Source organism: Lissotriton vulgaris, chromosome 7 (assembly GCF_964263255.1).
Source record: "Lissotriton vulgaris chromosome 7, aLisVul1.2, whole genome shotgun sequence".
NCBI classification, from domain to species: domain Eukaryota; kingdom Metazoa; phylum Chordata; class Amphibia; order Caudata; family Salamandridae; genus Lissotriton; species Lissotriton vulgaris.
In genome coordinates, this window is record NC_141695.1 from 2,849,320 (window position 1) to 2,866,241 (window position 16,922).

General features: G+C 51.9%; 1 protein-coding gene across 1 annotated transcript in view; it reads right to left on the reverse strand.

The window, feature by feature from the left end:
* Window positions 1-16,922, reverse strand: part of LOC147700478 (putative cation-transporting ATPase 13A4) — a 965,394-nt gene that overhangs the window by 311,137 nt on the left and 637,335 nt on the right. The gene's annotated exons all lie outside the window — the stretch shown is intronic.

Genomic DNA, 16,922 nt, shown 5'->3' on the forward strand with positions numbered 1-16,922 from the left:
ATTGCCATTAAAAGTTTAGTCTTTCCTCTTTAGCCACAGAACAGTACCAAAAACAAGCATTGGCAATGCCAAAATGTTTGGCTTTAAAGGAATGTTTTATGCTAATATGACTTAAAGGAAAGACAAGGAAACACTACTCACGACGGAACCAGGGTGATTAAGTATTTTATGAAAAGACAGTGGCTCCTATAGAGAATATACTTAATAGTGGATTGCAATAAAGAGTGAAAATTTGAATATATATACAGGGATTATGATGAGATGTCAGATAGAAATGAGGCCATAAACACTGATTACGTTTTTCAATAATTGTATTGAAATTTGGATTCACAGTGAAAGCGATTTAACATGAGATATCAGAAATTATTTACAATTGTGAAATGTGCCCCAAGTGAAATTATGAACCTAAAACTTAGAAATAGCATTTGAGAAACAATATGTGAAGGTTTCAATTAACTGTTGTTGTTTCAAAAAAAGAGACCACTCTTTTTTTCTTTTTTTCAATACATAACATCTATATGTTGATAGAATGTAAGCATGGGCGGAAAATCCGTTCCGCTCGCGAATTTTGCGGATTTTCGGTAAATTCGCAATCCGCGAACGCTCGCAAATTTACCGAAAATCCGCAAATTCGCACGCAGCGGGTTTTTTTTTCTTGGTGATACAATTTTGCGGCGTGCGGTGTAAGTTCGCAATTGCGAATATGTAGGCAGCAACAATCTCGCACTCGCGAAATTACAAAAATTGCAATTCTGCACAAGAAATCCACTAGCAAGCAGCATAGACCTTCTGAAAATGATGATTTTTATCAGAATAACTCCTCAGGTTGACATTTGCCTGCCCTTTTTTGGATTTGAGGCCTTTTGACTTTCTTTGGATCACTTTTGGATTAGAAATCAACTTTCACAAGTAAGCTTGTTTGGGGCATTACAGTTGCTGTAATGCTGTTCTGCAGAAAAACGAGTTTTGCAAAAGTGAAAGCATTCAGCAGGGTCAAAAGTTCAAACTCATCATTAGTACCCATTCCCTGTCGTGCTTCCTGACTGGGGCCCCTCCAGAGTTCAGTTGCTAGTTGCAACAATTGTATGACCCTGCTCTGACCCTCACAGCAGGCTCATAGAATAGCTACAAGTAGGCCATAAAAGGTCCTGGAAAAAAAATTGCACTGCAACAGAAAGCAAATTACAGATAAGGAAGCAGGTGCCAGACTGGAATTTTAAAACAGTGACACATTAATAAATCAACCCCAAATTAATTCATGTCAGTTGAAGCAGGGCTGGTGTGCTTGCTTTTCCCCCCCATAATCTACAGTGATGATGAACCAGAGGGTGGCATTGATGTACCAGAGGGTGGCATGGGTGAAACAGAGGGTGGCAGGGGTGAAACAGAGGGTGCTGGGAACCTGTGATGATGAACCAGACATAGAAACAACATAATCGTGACCGTTGCGAGCCGACATGTAAGTTCGCAATTGCGAACTGGTACAAAACCCTCATGAACTGGCAGAAATCCTTGCGAACACAAAAAAAAATTCGAGAGAATTCGCGGATTTTGCGGATTGCGAGTTCGCAGATTCACAAAATTCGCGAACGCCAGATTCGCAAAATTCGCTCATGCTTAATAGAATGCCAGTTACAGTAGTTCACTTTTCTTAATTGTCGACGGCGTTTCGACCCTAATATGGATGTAGGGTCTCTCCAGGACCTACAGTTTTGGGGACATCGTAAAAGTCTTAAAGTTAGCATTTTTCTCTGTTTAGGAGTCTGAGAAAAATCCTAACTTTAAGACTTTCGGTATTCACAGAAGGCATTTAGGACTTCTAACTTCTGTGTATACCGAAATGAGTAAGTGCCCTCTGTGAATACCAAAATGAGTAAGTGTCTTCCGTGGATACCAAAATGGTAGAAAGTTTAGGATTTTGTCTTAAGTTAGTTATGTGAATCGGGCCTTTAGACTCTAAGATGGTTGTACCATGGACTTATACCTCACAAATTTATTGGATTTTATTGTCAGTTGATGGACCTCCTGAGACCCTTTGATTGTGTGTGATTCTATGTTCTAAGTTTCTTTGAGGCATATGATATTCCAGTTAGTCAGGAATTCTTTTGCCTCACCATTGCCTAACAATATATTGAGTCCTACAACATTCCAAGAAAGGAATTTGAGATGGCTGTTGCTTGTTTTGCTCTTTTTCTTTCAATATTCAGCTGAACTCGGAGCAATTTTTAGAATGTGCACCTACATTTTTGGCAACCCAAATCCAGTTGTGGTCTATGGACGGTATTTTGTTTTCTGCATCTAGGTGATTTAAAATTGGGATCCTAGACATTAAATATGGTTCAGAATCACCTTATGCTGTTGTGAGTATTGTCTGAAACAACAGAGGGGGGTTTATATGCTTCCTTGGCTCTAGGCTATAGGTCAGGATACTTTATGTTTCACACATCTCACCCTGATGGCCCACTGAGTGAACAAGTCCTAATGTGCAAAATATGATTTCAGATGCTTCTGAAGAGCACCAACAATCCTGAGACATTTGTTTTTAGGTCTCTCCTACGCAGCACGCATGTGTTGCATTGGAAAGAGACCTTAAGAAATTGGACCAGTTTTGCAGGCAAAATCATGCACGTGTTGCATTACTTTGAATGGGAACGTGTGCACGTTTGGCAATCCTCTGGCGTGAGCAAGCGGCGCCATGTGTTAGCAATTATCGCGCTCGCTCCCGCACGGGACACACTGCATGCTTTTGGGCGCACTCCCTCACCCCCTACTTGCACGAGGCGTGCACGCTTGTTATTTTAAGCTCCTTGGGGCATATTATCAAGGGGGTTTATCTCTGCTTTTTTTGGCTTTAAAAGCCAAGAAAGTGGAGATAAAATTATCTCCCTATTACCTAGCTGTCGCTAACACCAGTTAGCGACAGCTAGTAGGAGATAGCGACCATCTTGGGCCCCACTTTGCATGTCAGTGATATTTATCACTAATGACATGCAAAGTGGGCGTGCCAATATGTTAGCGACTGGAAATAGTCGCTAACATCGCTATCTCCAAAAGCTAACAACTGCCCTGAGCAGTTCTTAGCCGTGTTATCCAATGGGAGGTGGATAACATGGCTAAGAGCATTAGCTCGGCAATGCATGAATATCGCTGACTTTTCAGCAATATTCATGTATTGCGGCCGATTTTTATCGCATTTGCGATAAACCTTGGTAATACCAAGGTTTATCTGCGATAAAAATCGCCGCAGGTCGGCGATACAATTTTGTCTCTAAACAAGCAATAGCTATAATTATCGCTATTGCTTGGTAATACTCCCCCTTGTTTTATCAGATTGAACATCCGGCTGGAAGCATCTTCAAGGTATGCCTTCTACATTGCTAGTGCATCTCTCTTGTACCAACGACTGTCTATAGTGAATGTATTGTCACACCCTTATTTGGAAGGCGGAGTAGTCGTTGAAGTTATTTTGGAATTATAAATGTTATTTTAATGTTGGACCTTAGGAAGAAATAAAAGGCGTATTTTGAGCTAGCGTACAGTTTTTAATTTGCACAGTAGTACATTTTCTACGTTCTCATTTTGCCAATTTGGGAATTGGTGTATCTATCGACAATGCAGTGCTTTCCCTTTCCACGCTGAATACCTGGTAGTGATTGCGTTTTTACAGCAGTCCCTTGGCAACCATCTCTCCACTCCGAATTCACTAATGGCTCCGTATCGACTCAAGAATTACCTGACATACACCCCTCACAAATGGGGTCCTAAAGAGCCCCCACCATAATGCAACCGCCATATAAAGCGCCCAGACCTCCCAGCCCTTTCCTTACACATTCACTTGTAGCCCCTCCCACTCCCTTCAAGTGCTCTGGGTCTCCAAACAATGCTGCAGCTCAAACAGTTCTTTGAATCCAGAGACATAACCGAATGCAAGACATCATCTTGGGCCCCGGGGGTGAGGCCGATCTGCCAGTAGCCCGCTGTCAGATCGAAGATGCTCAAGTAGCGGGCGGCCCCCATGCGGTCAATCAACTCATCCGCCCGGGGGATGGGGTGAGCGTCGGTTCTGGTAACAGTGTTCAGGCCCCGATAGTCCACACAGAACTGGAGCTCGGGGGCAACGCCCGGGGCGGCCGCATTGGGGACCAGTACGACTGGGCTGGCCCAGGGGCTGTCAGATGGCTCGATCACTCCTAGAGCCAGCATCTTGGAGACTTCGTTCTGGATGCAGGTGCGCACTCGATCCGGCACTCGGTACGCCCTGTGTCGGATAGGGGGGCTATCCCCGGTGTCCACGTCATGAAGGCACCAGGGTGTGACCCCGGGGATGAGGGAAAACAGATCTGCAAATTGTAGCAGGAGGTCCCGGCAGTCTTGGCGTTGCTCTGGGGATAAGGCCTCGGAGAGTCTGACCCCTTCCACAGAGCTGTCTTGCTCGAGTGTCTTCAGCAGGTCAGGAAGGGGCTCGGAGTCCTCCTCCGTCCCACTATCGGTAGCCATCAGGAGGCTGAGTTCTGAGCGCACGAAATGTGGTTTGATTCTGTTGGCGTGGAGGACCCGTAGGGGGTTCCGGGGGGACTCCATGTCGATCAGGTAGGTGACGGGGCCCTTGCGCTCTATCACCTTGAAGGGCCCGGTCCATTTGTCTTGTAAGGCGCAGGGTTCAACTGGAGACATCACCCAGACTTGTTGTGCCGGCTCAAACTCGATGGAGGAGGCATGCTGATCATACCATCTCTTCATGTCCTCCTGACTGGCTTCAAGGTTGGCTTTGGCAAGTTCCCTGAATCGCCGGGTCTGGTTGCGGAGGGCCAGAAGATATTTGTATACATCCTGTGGAGTCTTCTTGGGAGCCACCTTCCACCCTTCTTTGACCAGGCTGAGGGGGCCCCGGACGGGGTGCCCATATAGGAGTTCGAATGGGCTGAAGCCCAGGGATTTCTGGGGGACTTCTCGGTAGGCGAACAGGAGGCAGGGGAGCAGCACATCCCATTGGCGACGTAGGGGTTCCTCTAGGCCCATGATCATCCCTTTGAGGGTGCGGTTAAACCGCTCGACCAGGCCATTTCCTTGCGGGTGGTAGGAGGTCGTGAATTTGTAGGTGACCCCGCACTGTTGCCAGAGAGACTTCATGTATTTAGAGATAAAGCTTGTGCCCCTGTCGCTGACGACTTCCCGGGGGAAGCCTACCCGCGAGAAGATCCCCATCAGGGCTCGTCCTACCACGGGCGCCGTCACGGTCCGAAGAGGAATGGCCTCGGGATAGCGGGTGGCGTGGTCCACCAGGACCAGGATGAATCGCTGCCCTTGTGGTGTTCGGGGGTCCAGGGGCCCCACAATGTCTATTCCCACCCGTTCAAACGGGGTGGTGACGATGGGGAAAGGCTGCAAAGGTGCTTTGAGTTTTCGGCCGCTCTTCCCGCTGGCCTGGCAGGTTGGGCAGGCCCGGCAGTGGTTGGCTATATCATTTCGCATCTTCGGCCAGTAGAAGTGGGTTACCAGACGGCTGTATGTTTTGTCTTGCCCTAGGTGTCCGGCAAGAGGCACATCGTGTGCTAGGTTCAAGAGGAAGTCTCTGAAGCGGAGGGGGACCACCAGCACCCGGCTGGCCCCCAGCTCGGCAATCTTTTGCTCGCTGTAGAGCAGGTCATTGTCCCAATAAATCCAGTGGGCCCCCGGGGTGTCTCCTGTGCTCTGGGCGAGGGCTTGCTGCCGGAGTCCCTCAAGGGAGGGACATGATCTCTGTTCCTGTTTGAATTGTTCCTGAGTGGGGCCACCCTCTTGACGCCACTGGGCGAGTTCGGGAATGTCCCGGAGCCGATCGAGTCCTTCTTCGCTGCTTTCCGGAGGACAGGCTTCCAGGGTGGCTCCCTCGTGGACGATCGGGGGAGGAGGTGCTGGCCATTCTGGTTCCTCAACTGGGGATGGCGCGGGCGGCCATGGACCGGGTCATTACGCAGACCCATTCAGGGAGGCCCAGCATCCCCTCTCGACCGCGGACCAGGGAGAACTTTCGAGGTCGTTCCCCAGGAGGCAGTCCACAGGGGCATCATCGCGGACAGTCACTTTCAGCATTCCGGATACTGCCCCCACTCGAAGGGGACGCAGGCCATCCGACATAGGCTTTCTGAGTTGTCGGCCGACTGTACGGGGCAAAGGATATTAGGCAAGATCTGGTCCGGGGTCACCAGATGACAGCGGACTGCGGTCACACTGGCCCCAGTGTCGCGGAGGGCTTCAGCCCGGTGCCCATTAATGTTGACCCACTGGCTGTACTTCTGCGTGTTGGCGGGCAGGGGTGCCCGCGGAATCAGGTCTCTTTCCCCTAGGTAGACCAGGGACATGGCGGCGGGTTCCCACTCGGGCTGGTCTGGCTCGTATTCTTCAGTGTCTTCTTGTGTTTGCTCTTCTCCCAGAGCAGCGGCAGCGACCTGGCAGGGCATAGGGCTCTGGTTTTTCGGGCAGTTGGGATCATTGGCGTAGTGGCCGGGTCGCTGGCATCGGTGACAGGTAACGTTGGCGCGGAAACCTGGTCGCATGGGGAGGCTCCCTCGGCCGGTCGGGGGCGGGGTGTTGCTGGCGGGAGCCACCGGGACGATGTCTCGGACCCGACCCTGGCCCCCTCCTCCCCCTCGGGGGCGATGGAGCCCTTGGGCCGCTCTGTTCTGTTCACTGGCCCGTTTCGGGAAACTCGGGTGCTCTCCCACCGGTCAGCTTCTGCGGCGAGTTGCCGGGGTTCAGTCAATTTACTATCAAGGAGGTGCTGCCGGAGCTCGACGAAGCAGTTATTAGAAAGGTGCTCCCAGACGATAAGGTCAAAGAGTTGTTCGTAAGAGGTCACCTTGCTGCCCTTGATCCACCCTTCGAAGGCTCGGCTAAAGTAGTTCACGTACTCCACCCAAGTTGTACCCGGGATCCGTTTGCAGTCGCGGAACCTCTGGCGTTACATCTCGGGTGTGAGTCCATATCGAGTGCGGAGAGCGGCCTTCATGTGGTCGTAGGATGTCATCTGATGGTCCGGGAGTTGCAGCAGGGCGTCTCGCCCTTCGTTGACAAACCTCCCCCATAACCCGGCTCCCCAGTCGCTCCGGGGAATCCGGTGGGAGGTCATGGCCACTTCGTAGGCTTTGAACCATTGCTGGATATCATCGTTCCGGTAATATTCTCTGACGACATCCTTGGGGATGTGGACCTTGGAGTCCGTAGTGACAGGGGGGCTCGGGTGCCCGGGGACCCAAAGATCTTTGTTATGCCTCCGAATCTCTAGTTCCTTCAAGTTGCGCTCATGCTCGTAGGCTAGTTTCTTCTCTTCTAACTCTCTCTGCCTTTGTTTCTCTTCTCGCTCCTCTCGGAGTCATAAGTGTTCCAAAGTTATCTTTTGTTCCGCCAATTTGAGTTCTCCATCCAAGCGAAGTCGAGCCAGCTCCAATTCGTGGAGCCTGCTTTTCTCCCGTTCTCGGGCCTCCTCTGGTGAGAGACCCGGTCTTCTTTCTTCTGTCGGCGCGGGCCGGTTTCGGGTGTCTTTTGGCTTTGGTTTTGGGGTACGGTCGTACCCGTCTCTGCCCAGGCTTCTAGGGCGTGTTTGAAGTCCTCTTTCCTGCTCAGTCCTGTGGTAGCAATGCCTAGTTCTATGCAGAATTGTTTTAATTCTCTGTGGCTGTATTCTTCTAGTTTTTCCATCTGGAATTTTTCCGTTGTTCCGCTCTCTTTTGTTGTCATGGTGGTCGTGTGTCGTAGGGTGAGTCACTCTCTGGACGATTATGCGTTGGCTCGGATCGCGCCGCTGGCCACCAATGTTAGACTGAGACCCGGAGGGTCAGCCGAGCTCGGGGGGAGAGGCCTCCGGTGGGGACCGTCTCCAGCAATCGTACAGACTAGTAACTTCCCCCCCACAGATGGACACCACACCAGAATGAGTTCAACACACTTTATATACGAATCTTGAAGCAAAGTGGTACGGTACAGTGGGGTCAGGACACGAGGGTCCTGTCAATTCTAGTCTCTACAGGGGAAAGGGGTAGCGGGACAGTCTTAGTATCGGTCCGGTACAGGTGCGGCAAGAGGGAAGCTCACAATCCTCGAGCTTGGGGATCCGTAGAGATGGGCCGCGGCAGCGCCAGCAGGCTAGGTCGAATGTTCACAGCGAGGAGGGCCGCGGCAGCGCCAGCAGGCTACAATGAAGGTTCACAGCAAGAAGGGCCGCGGCAGCGCCAGCAGGCTAGGTCGATGGTTCACAGCAAGAAGGGCTGCGGCAGCGCCAGCAGGCTAGGTCGATGGTTCACAGCAAGAAGGGCCACGGCAGCGCCAGCAGGCTAGGTCGATGGTTCACAGCAAGAAGGGCCGCGGCAGCGCCAGCAGGCTAGGTCGATAGTTTACAGCAAGAAGGGCCGCGGCAGCGCCAGCAGGCTAGGTCGTTTGTTCACAGGAAAGGGCCGCGGCAGCACCAGCAGGCCTTCAAGGATGAGTTCCTCACGGTGTCCTCGACTCCAAGATACAACTGCCTTCCTGCTCTGGAACTGCCCCAGTTATAGGTCTGGTGCCCTATGATGTCCGGACCCTCGCACTTTGAGGTCGGGAGGTCCGGGATGAGTCCAGACACCCAGCAGGGGGGTGGAGCCAGCGCCCGGGGAGGCCGGGGGCGATCGACACCTGGCGGAGGGGAGCCATTGACACTGCTTCTCCCATTGACCCGCCAAGTGGTCTCTTCACCCCCTGGGTGGATGGTGGTGCCTCGATGTCGGGGCCTGGCCAGGCCCAGGGTTGGGGTCGAGCCGAGGCCACGCGGCCTTGCCAGGTAGTGTCCAAAGATGGCGGCTGGGCCGGGGCAGTGGTGCGGTTGGGGTGCCCGGGCCAGCCGGTACTGGGGTGTTTGGGGCTGGAGCTCTGTTGTAGACGGGTCGTGGGTTGCCCCATCGGGTTGCCGGGATGGTTCTTGTCGGGGATACAGGGAGAGCAGGGGTTCGGTCCCCGCCATGCGGGGAGGGAGCGGGCCTTCCACAAGGCCTGTCCAACAGTCTCTTTGTTTTATTTCTTTGTCTTCTCCTTTTTCTTTATTTCTCTTGTGTTTGCTGTCTTATCTTCTTTCTTTTTACTTTCTTTGCATTCTTGCCTTTTTGTTCCTCTTTTGCTGCCCTTTGTTCTTGTATGTGCTTTTTTTCGTCCTTTTTGTGTTGCTTTGCCAGTGCTTTTCACTTTCCACCTTTCTTTCCTTTATTTCGCCAATCTTTGCGCTGTGCCTGACCCTTTAAAATGGCAGCCGACGTTTCCTTTGATTTGATTGGCTCCTGCGCCTGTCCTTAAAATGGCCGCCGGTGCTCTCGCGGGACTTCACGTCCAATCAACGCGACGCCTGACTCCAAAATGGCCGCTGCTCTCAAATCGCTGTTCCTATTGGCTCTTGCGCCTGACTCACTATGGCCGCCGAGACTCTCGCGAGAGCTCGCGCTGCTATTTTGAAATCACACGTCCCTTCGCTCGTACCGCCGTTTGCAGGCAATTTCTCAGAAGCGGTCGGGTGGGCTCCGATGTCGCTTCTTTCCTCCTCTTTTTCTTGGCACATCCAGGGTGGGCACCTGGTTCTTCTTGATCTTCTCCGATGTAGCCGTCGATCGATGTGTAACGATCTCCGCGTCGGTCCGTTTCACCTTCGTTACCAGTTGTCGTATCCTGCAACCCAGGAACTCACACAGGACACGATGTGGATTTCTGCAACTATTCTTTTATTTGTTAGCTTACAGCATGCATGATGCAGAATGTTTTCCTCCCCACCCCTTGACCGGATGTGGTGTCCGGTGTCCCTTCGCCCCTGCGCTGTCCCAGGGTCCTAGTTCCCATGTCCTGGACAGGACAGGCAGGACTCTTTCGAGCGACGGCGGGTGGTGGGGCTTTATGAGCAGGGCATCCCCGATGTATCAGATGAATTATAGAAGTTTATTTACCGTAGGTGCGCTAAACGGCAAGGGATTCATAATGTACAGTAGCTTTTGTGGTCATGTACCGTTATTCTACTGAGGACTCAGGGACAGGTTCTTAGGAGCGGGGAGCTAAATCTGGCGGAAACAAACACGGTGGGGGCTGGGGCTACCAATCCGCCACGGTCATCTCACCCTGGCAACCCATTGCTGGAGGGAAGGAGAGCAGTTGGTCTTCCGCTTCAGGGCCTGGGCTTCCCGGGGCTTCCCGTTTTGAATCGTGCCATCATACTCTTGAGCTCTGCCTTTTCGGTTTCATCAAAGAATGGACGGGTAATCTCAGTCTCCTGCACATGTACTTGTTTCCCAGGGCATTGCGCAATGCAGCTCTTTTGGCCGACTGTGGGACCGGTTTTATAGTTGTGCACTGGTCACCATCTTGGCGTTGTGGGAGTTGTTTAGGCCTTTTCCTCACGTGCCCAGTTGTGGCACAAAGACTTTCCTTACATGCAGGGGTCTATACTTTGTGTTCTACTCTGTTACCATGATTGTGTAATGTCTAGGGTGTCTCGGATTGGGCCCAGAACCGGGGTGGGAGCACTAAGGCATGCAGGGCAAGCTTTGGCCTCTGCATTGTTTTGCCACCATGCAGGCAGCCATCTTCATATTGGCCACTTTTGGTCAGGCTGATTCTGGACAGGGAGACTGTGAGGAGCTCCCTGCCCCCATGGGCGGGACCTGTTTGCGCCATTGTTTTGCATATATATTCACTTGCGGTGAGTGTTGGCACCCCCAGGTCTTGCAACCCCTGGATGTGGCTGTGACCTCATGTTGGAGCCTGGTTGCAGGGGTGGTGCTGTTGCGGTACTTAGTGCTGAGAGTAGTGGCTCGCGGGCGGCGGCGGGGGCAGCGATGGACAGAGGAGCGATGTAGAGCGCTGGAGTGAACCTCAGCCGCCCAGAGTGCAGTGCCTGCTGGGCGCTTGCATTCAGAAAGCCATATTAAGCTGCGGACGCCGCATTGTTTTTCTTCACATTCGCAGGACGTTTCTAGTTGGGATCAGCGATCAGGGGGTGTAGCTCATTGGTAGAGCTGGGCTCCGCAGGTGGAAGGCCCCGGGTTCAACCCGTGGCCTCTCCAGTCATATTATTTAAATGTGATTTTCTGCTGTTTAAGAATGTTTGCAGGTATTAATGATTTGTTTGTCTCCTTAATAACATGTTTTCGTCGACTATCACCCGAAAGGACAGTACGGTAGACACTAATGCGGCCCTTGATACGTCAGCATGAGGTCATCCAGCTTGCGAAAGCATGTATGTAAGATGGCGGGAAATAACACCTCGATGGGCTTTCCTTTACAATAGTGCGATGGCTTCAGGAGTCGCATCTGAACCCTGCACAGACGGTTATAATGTACTGAAGGCATACCCTAGCAATCAGTGTCGCAGGTTTTGAAATCCGTTCGGATGCAGAAGACTCGACCCAGCGGCCTGTGCGGCCACTGAATGGTCACGTCAGAAAAGTCAGAAATATTTTGTAAGTGCAGGCCTTTTCAGATGTAAGTGATGCGTTTCTTCTCTGGCGAGACGGTGCTTGGAAATAGCCAGCTATTGTTTGAAGCCGATAAAGCCCATTGTTAGCCATGTTTGTTTAGGACCCTCTGGTGCTGGAGCTAATTTTAAAATGAGGTTTGGCCAATAACGTCATCTCACGAACAGCATAGGGATGGTAGATAGTGCTTCATTGCAAAACCCTGAAATGCTACCATTTGGAAATCATATGAAGGCCCCGTTGATTGTTCTCCATATGAACTCTTTCAGGTCTTGTGGGGGTGCTGCGGCACTCCCCCCGCACCTCTAGCGTCATCACCACTGGTTCTGTCGCCTAGAACTGGTTTCATGTGCCTTCATGGTTTTGCTAGTGAGGCGGTGGTGCCCCGTTTTTAAGAGTCCTAACTAGGGTTATCGGTGCAGGTGGGCATTCCATAACTCTGAGTTTGCCATGAATTTGTGCTTCCTTCGCAATTTGGGTGAGGCGGAGGACACAGCATAAGCAGACACAAAGCAACATAGAATGCGAAGGGGCCCTGGCATTGCTAAGGTGATAGGAACCTAGCGCCGCGTCCTTGCAGTGGTAAGATGTGTGGGTCACTAAGCACTGGACAGACACATTTATCATTTGCAGAATGTCCTTGTACATGCTCGATACAAGAATACAAGACTGTGCATAGTCCGCTTGTATAGGTTGGTGCACCAGGCACATGTCAAGCCATATTTTAGGGTCAGGTGGTCTGGATGAGACCAGGTAATTTGTTGATTATGATCTCCGTAAAGGGATGGAGTGCTGCTCAGTGGTTTTGAGATTTGCTGCGGATGCTGTGCAATGCAGAGCAAGCCATGCCTCAGACTTTTTATTGTCCTTTTTTTGGGGGGGGGGCACGCTGCTTTTCATGCTTTAATTTAAATACGGGGAGTGCTTTTCGACAGTGATCACCTTGCACTGCACCACAGGAGTTTTGTCTTAGATGTTATGCTAATACTCTGCGAGTAACTTTGTCCAGGTTATTTTGCGGAAGGGATTGCGCAGGTTAGCAGACTGTTGCCCACGTAGGGAATAGCACCCTTCCTCTCAGCACACGGCCACATTTGTATGATGTGCACAGGTAGTGTATGGGCCAGCGTGACTCACTAGGCAACGCCTAATGATCGAGTTCATCCCTTTCGAGTGGCTCTGACTGCTCAGCGTCAGAGTTGCCGCTTGATGCACTCACCGAGAAGCCTGAGCAGTTCCTGAAGTGAGGGCCGCCAGCCAGAAACAAGGGGAGCGGGAGCGCATATGCCAGAGCGCTGCCCCACGTGGTCCCGACGCGAGCAGCCTGAAGGGTCCCGACGCGAGCAGCCTGAGGAGTCCGAGGCGCCAGTGCGGCGCGAGGAAGAAGCTGCCCGCATCCGCGATCGAGGAGCGAGGATGAGTCACACCCGGCAGCCTCCCCGTGACGCCGGACTCGAGGAAAGGCAAGATCATACTCAGAAAACGACACCAAGTAAGGAGCAAGACGTCCCGCGTGGCGGCCATCTTAAAGTCAGGCGGTGGCGCTTACACAGTCCACGAATCCACGATGGCGGCCCTCTTGGGGTCAGGCGCCATGTACTGAATAACATACCCCAGTCAAGAAAAGAGCGCGAAAGTCACGCAAAGACACAAAAGGGGCCTGGACACTTCTTCAGAAGCCTACAATTGACGTGTAACAGATCACACTTGCCAATTAAAATAGAGATTATGCACAGAGTCACAGAAGACCCTGGAAACCTTCCTAGGATCTCACAGTCACTGCGCAGTCAGGCAAACCCACCCATTTCTTAAAGGGGATATTACAGTTGTCCGACCCACCTCCTGATAGCTCATCTAGTAACACGAGCCCAACTCCACAAGCAACCACAGCAGCCCCACAATCAAACACAGGAGGGCCATCCAATCCGGGCGACGCACCTACCATGGCCAACAACCCCATTGGAGCCTCGTTCATGCGCCAACCGCAGCCCCTACCTCTAACACCAGGCAACAGTATGGGCCCTACGTGGAAGCAGTGGAGTGAGGACTTTGAGGACTATATGATAGGGTCCCGGGTGGAGGACTCCAAACAAAAAATAGTGGCACTAAGGAACCTGATTGGTCCAGACATTGCACAGATCATCAAAGAACTACCTAACGTAGCGACCGCCACCTATGATGAAGTAAAGCTTGCTCTTGACAGACGATTCCTCCACAAACGCAATGTGGATTACGAAAGACACACCTTTCATCTAGCCACTCAAGACAAAGACGAGTGCATGAGTGACTTCGTCATGCGCATCAGGAGACTAGCACAGTATTGTGACTTCGACAACTTCAAAACTGAAGATGCACTGAGACTCTGCATCATTGGTGGGTGCCATTCTGAAACTCTCCGTCGACGACTTCTAAAGAAACCATATTCGCTGGAGGAAATCGAGGAGCTGACCCGGATAAACGATCAAGCAGAAGACTATGCCAAGCGAATGGGCACACACAAATCCGACCAGAAGGACCACGTACTACGTGTTCAGACACACAGATCATCCAAGTCATCCAGACCGACGTCAAGCTCTCACAAATCTCATTCCTCCCGGAAAATGCCGTCCAAAGGAAGCTCACGTCATTCCAGATCTGCCAAGTCTGCGCCCACCTGCTACAGATGTGGTCAGGATTACCCACACTCAGGACAGTGTCCAGCAATTGGCCAGCGGTGCCACCGCTGCGGGAGAGACAATCACTTTGAAGTGGCATGTCAAGCCAAGCAGTCACCTCACACGTCATCGACCAGAGGCCGTGACACTCGCCATCGTGACACCCGCCACCATGCAAGAGCCATCAAAGGGAGGAACAGTCGCTCCTCCAGCTCATCAAACTCCAGTGTCCAGTCCGCCTACTCCAGCCAGTCAAGAAGTCGCTCCGAGAGCATTCATCGGACCAGACACCACGCGACCGACTCCTATCGGTCACGCAGAGACACATCCAGTGGGTCTTCCTCATCGCACACCCCAACATCTCAAGACAGCGATGAATACATCTGCATGGTATCTGACCCGGACCGTCTGAAGCGATACCCGAAGCTGGACATCCTGATAGGAGAACATCCTGCAAAATTCGTCCTAGACTCAGGGGCTTCACTAAACTACATCTGCGCTCTGGAATACTATAACATGAAACAGAGGCCCAAACTAACACCTGCCGCCGTCCGCATCTTCACATGGATGTCACGCAAGCCCCTACCATGCCTGGGCCGATTCCACACCACCCTCACCTTCAAGGACCGGACAGTCGATGCATACATCCATGTAGGGTCCAGATGTAGCAGACTGCCTCCTCAGCCTACCAACGGCAGAAAGACTCAAGCTGGTAGAACTCCTCTACATGACGGAAGATGCTCCAGACATCGTAGCAAAATTCCCGAACCTCTTCAAGGGCCTCGGGAAACTAAATCACTTCAAAGTAAAACTCCACATCAACGAGAAGGTGACGCCTATCGCTCAACATCACAGAAAGGTGCCGTTCCACCTCCAACAGGCCGTGGATGACAAGCTACAGGACCTACTCCAGACTGACATTATTGAACGCACGTCAGGACCCACGCCATGGGTGTCCCCAGTTGTGGTGGTCCCCAAGAAAGGACAAGACAACAAAGTCCGTTTGTGTGTCGACATGCGCGCACCCAACACCGCCATTGAGCGGGAGCGTCATCCTGGGCCGCACATCAGTGACATGATCACGAAATTGAATGGCGCCACTTTTTTCTCCAAACTCGACCTTAATAAAGGCTACCACCAACTGGAACTCCATGACAAATCGAGGTACATCACCACGTTCACTACGCACCAAGGCCTCTTCCGTTATAAACGTTTGAATTTCGGCATCTCCTCGGCCGCCGAGATCTTCCAAGAGGCCATCAGACGGGTCATTCAAGGCATCCCCAACGCCTTTAATTATAGTGACGACCTGCTAGTGTTCGGCAAAGACCAAACTGAACATGACACGGCGCTGGACAGGGTCTGCCACGCACTGTTGACCGCAAACCTGACCCTCAACGCTAGCAAATGTGAATTCCACAGAGACACTCTGAAGTTCTACGAACACATCTTTTCCAAAGAGGGGATGCGACCTGATCCCGAGAAGGTAGTGGCATTTGCAGACACCCCAAAGCCTCGAGACGTGAGCGACCTTCGCTCCTTCCTCGGCATGGCGAGTTACTGTGCGCGCTACATTCCCGACTACGCCATGATCAGCTATCCTCTACGTGAACTCACTCCCCAGGGCTAACCTTTCGACTGGACTGACCCGTGCCAACAAGCATTCACCACCATCAAACAAGCTGTTGGGTCCGCCACAAACCTGGCATACTTTGACACCAAGAAAAAGACAGAAATCACAGTTGATGCCAGCCCAGTGGGCCTGGGCGCCATCCTAGCCCAATACCGTGATGACTCAGACCAGCGCCACATCATTGCGTACGCAAGTCGCAGCCTCACGGACACTGAAAAAGCCTACTGCCAACCGGAGAAAGAAAGCCTGGCTGTGGTGTGGGCGTGCGAACACTTCCACTTGTTCGTATATGGCAAGCACTTCACGATCATCACGGACCACCAGGCCCTCATCACCATCTTTGGAAATCCCAACGCAAAGATGCCACCGCGCATTGAACGGTGGGGCCTGCGCTTGCAAGACTACATCTTCACAATCATACACAAACCTGGCAAAGCTGAAAACCCAGCCGATTTCATGTCGCGCCATCCCATGGCCGGAGCCCGGAACGCCCTGTCTGTAGCTGATGAATACCTTCACTTCGTCATTGACGCGGCCTGTCCACCCACAGTTCCTATTGCCGCAATTCAAGAAGCATCCACGACTGACCCACTCATACAAGCTGTCATGGCTCGCATCCGCACGAACTCCTGGAGGGATGTGAAACACTCGCCGCAAGACTCTGATCATCTGCGCCAAGATCTGGCCGCATTCCAACGGGTGCGTGACGAACTTTCCATCAGCGACAATGGCCTTCTCTTGCGGGGGGGAAGGATTGTGATTCCACTCAACCTGCGTCAAGGGGTCATCAATCTGGCACATGAGGGACACCGAGGCATCAACGCGACCAAGACACAGCAAAGTATCACAGTGATTTTTTCACACTGTTCTACACTTCTTTTTAACCTGGCGTCCTGGTGAATATCATACCTGGAGAGAACGCGTGTGGTTCTCCACACTTGACCACATGGTGGAAACAACCCTGAAAGACTGTATGACCTGCCAGGTGGTCAGTCAGGAAGAGCCTCCGGCACCACTACAAATGTCAGACCTCCCGGAAGGGGTATGGCAGCAAGTAGCAGTTGACTTTTTCGGACCACTGCAATCAGGACAATACATCATTGTCATCATGGATAAATACTCCCGATTCCCCTTTGCACAGCTAATACCATCAACTCGAGCAACAACAGTAATCCC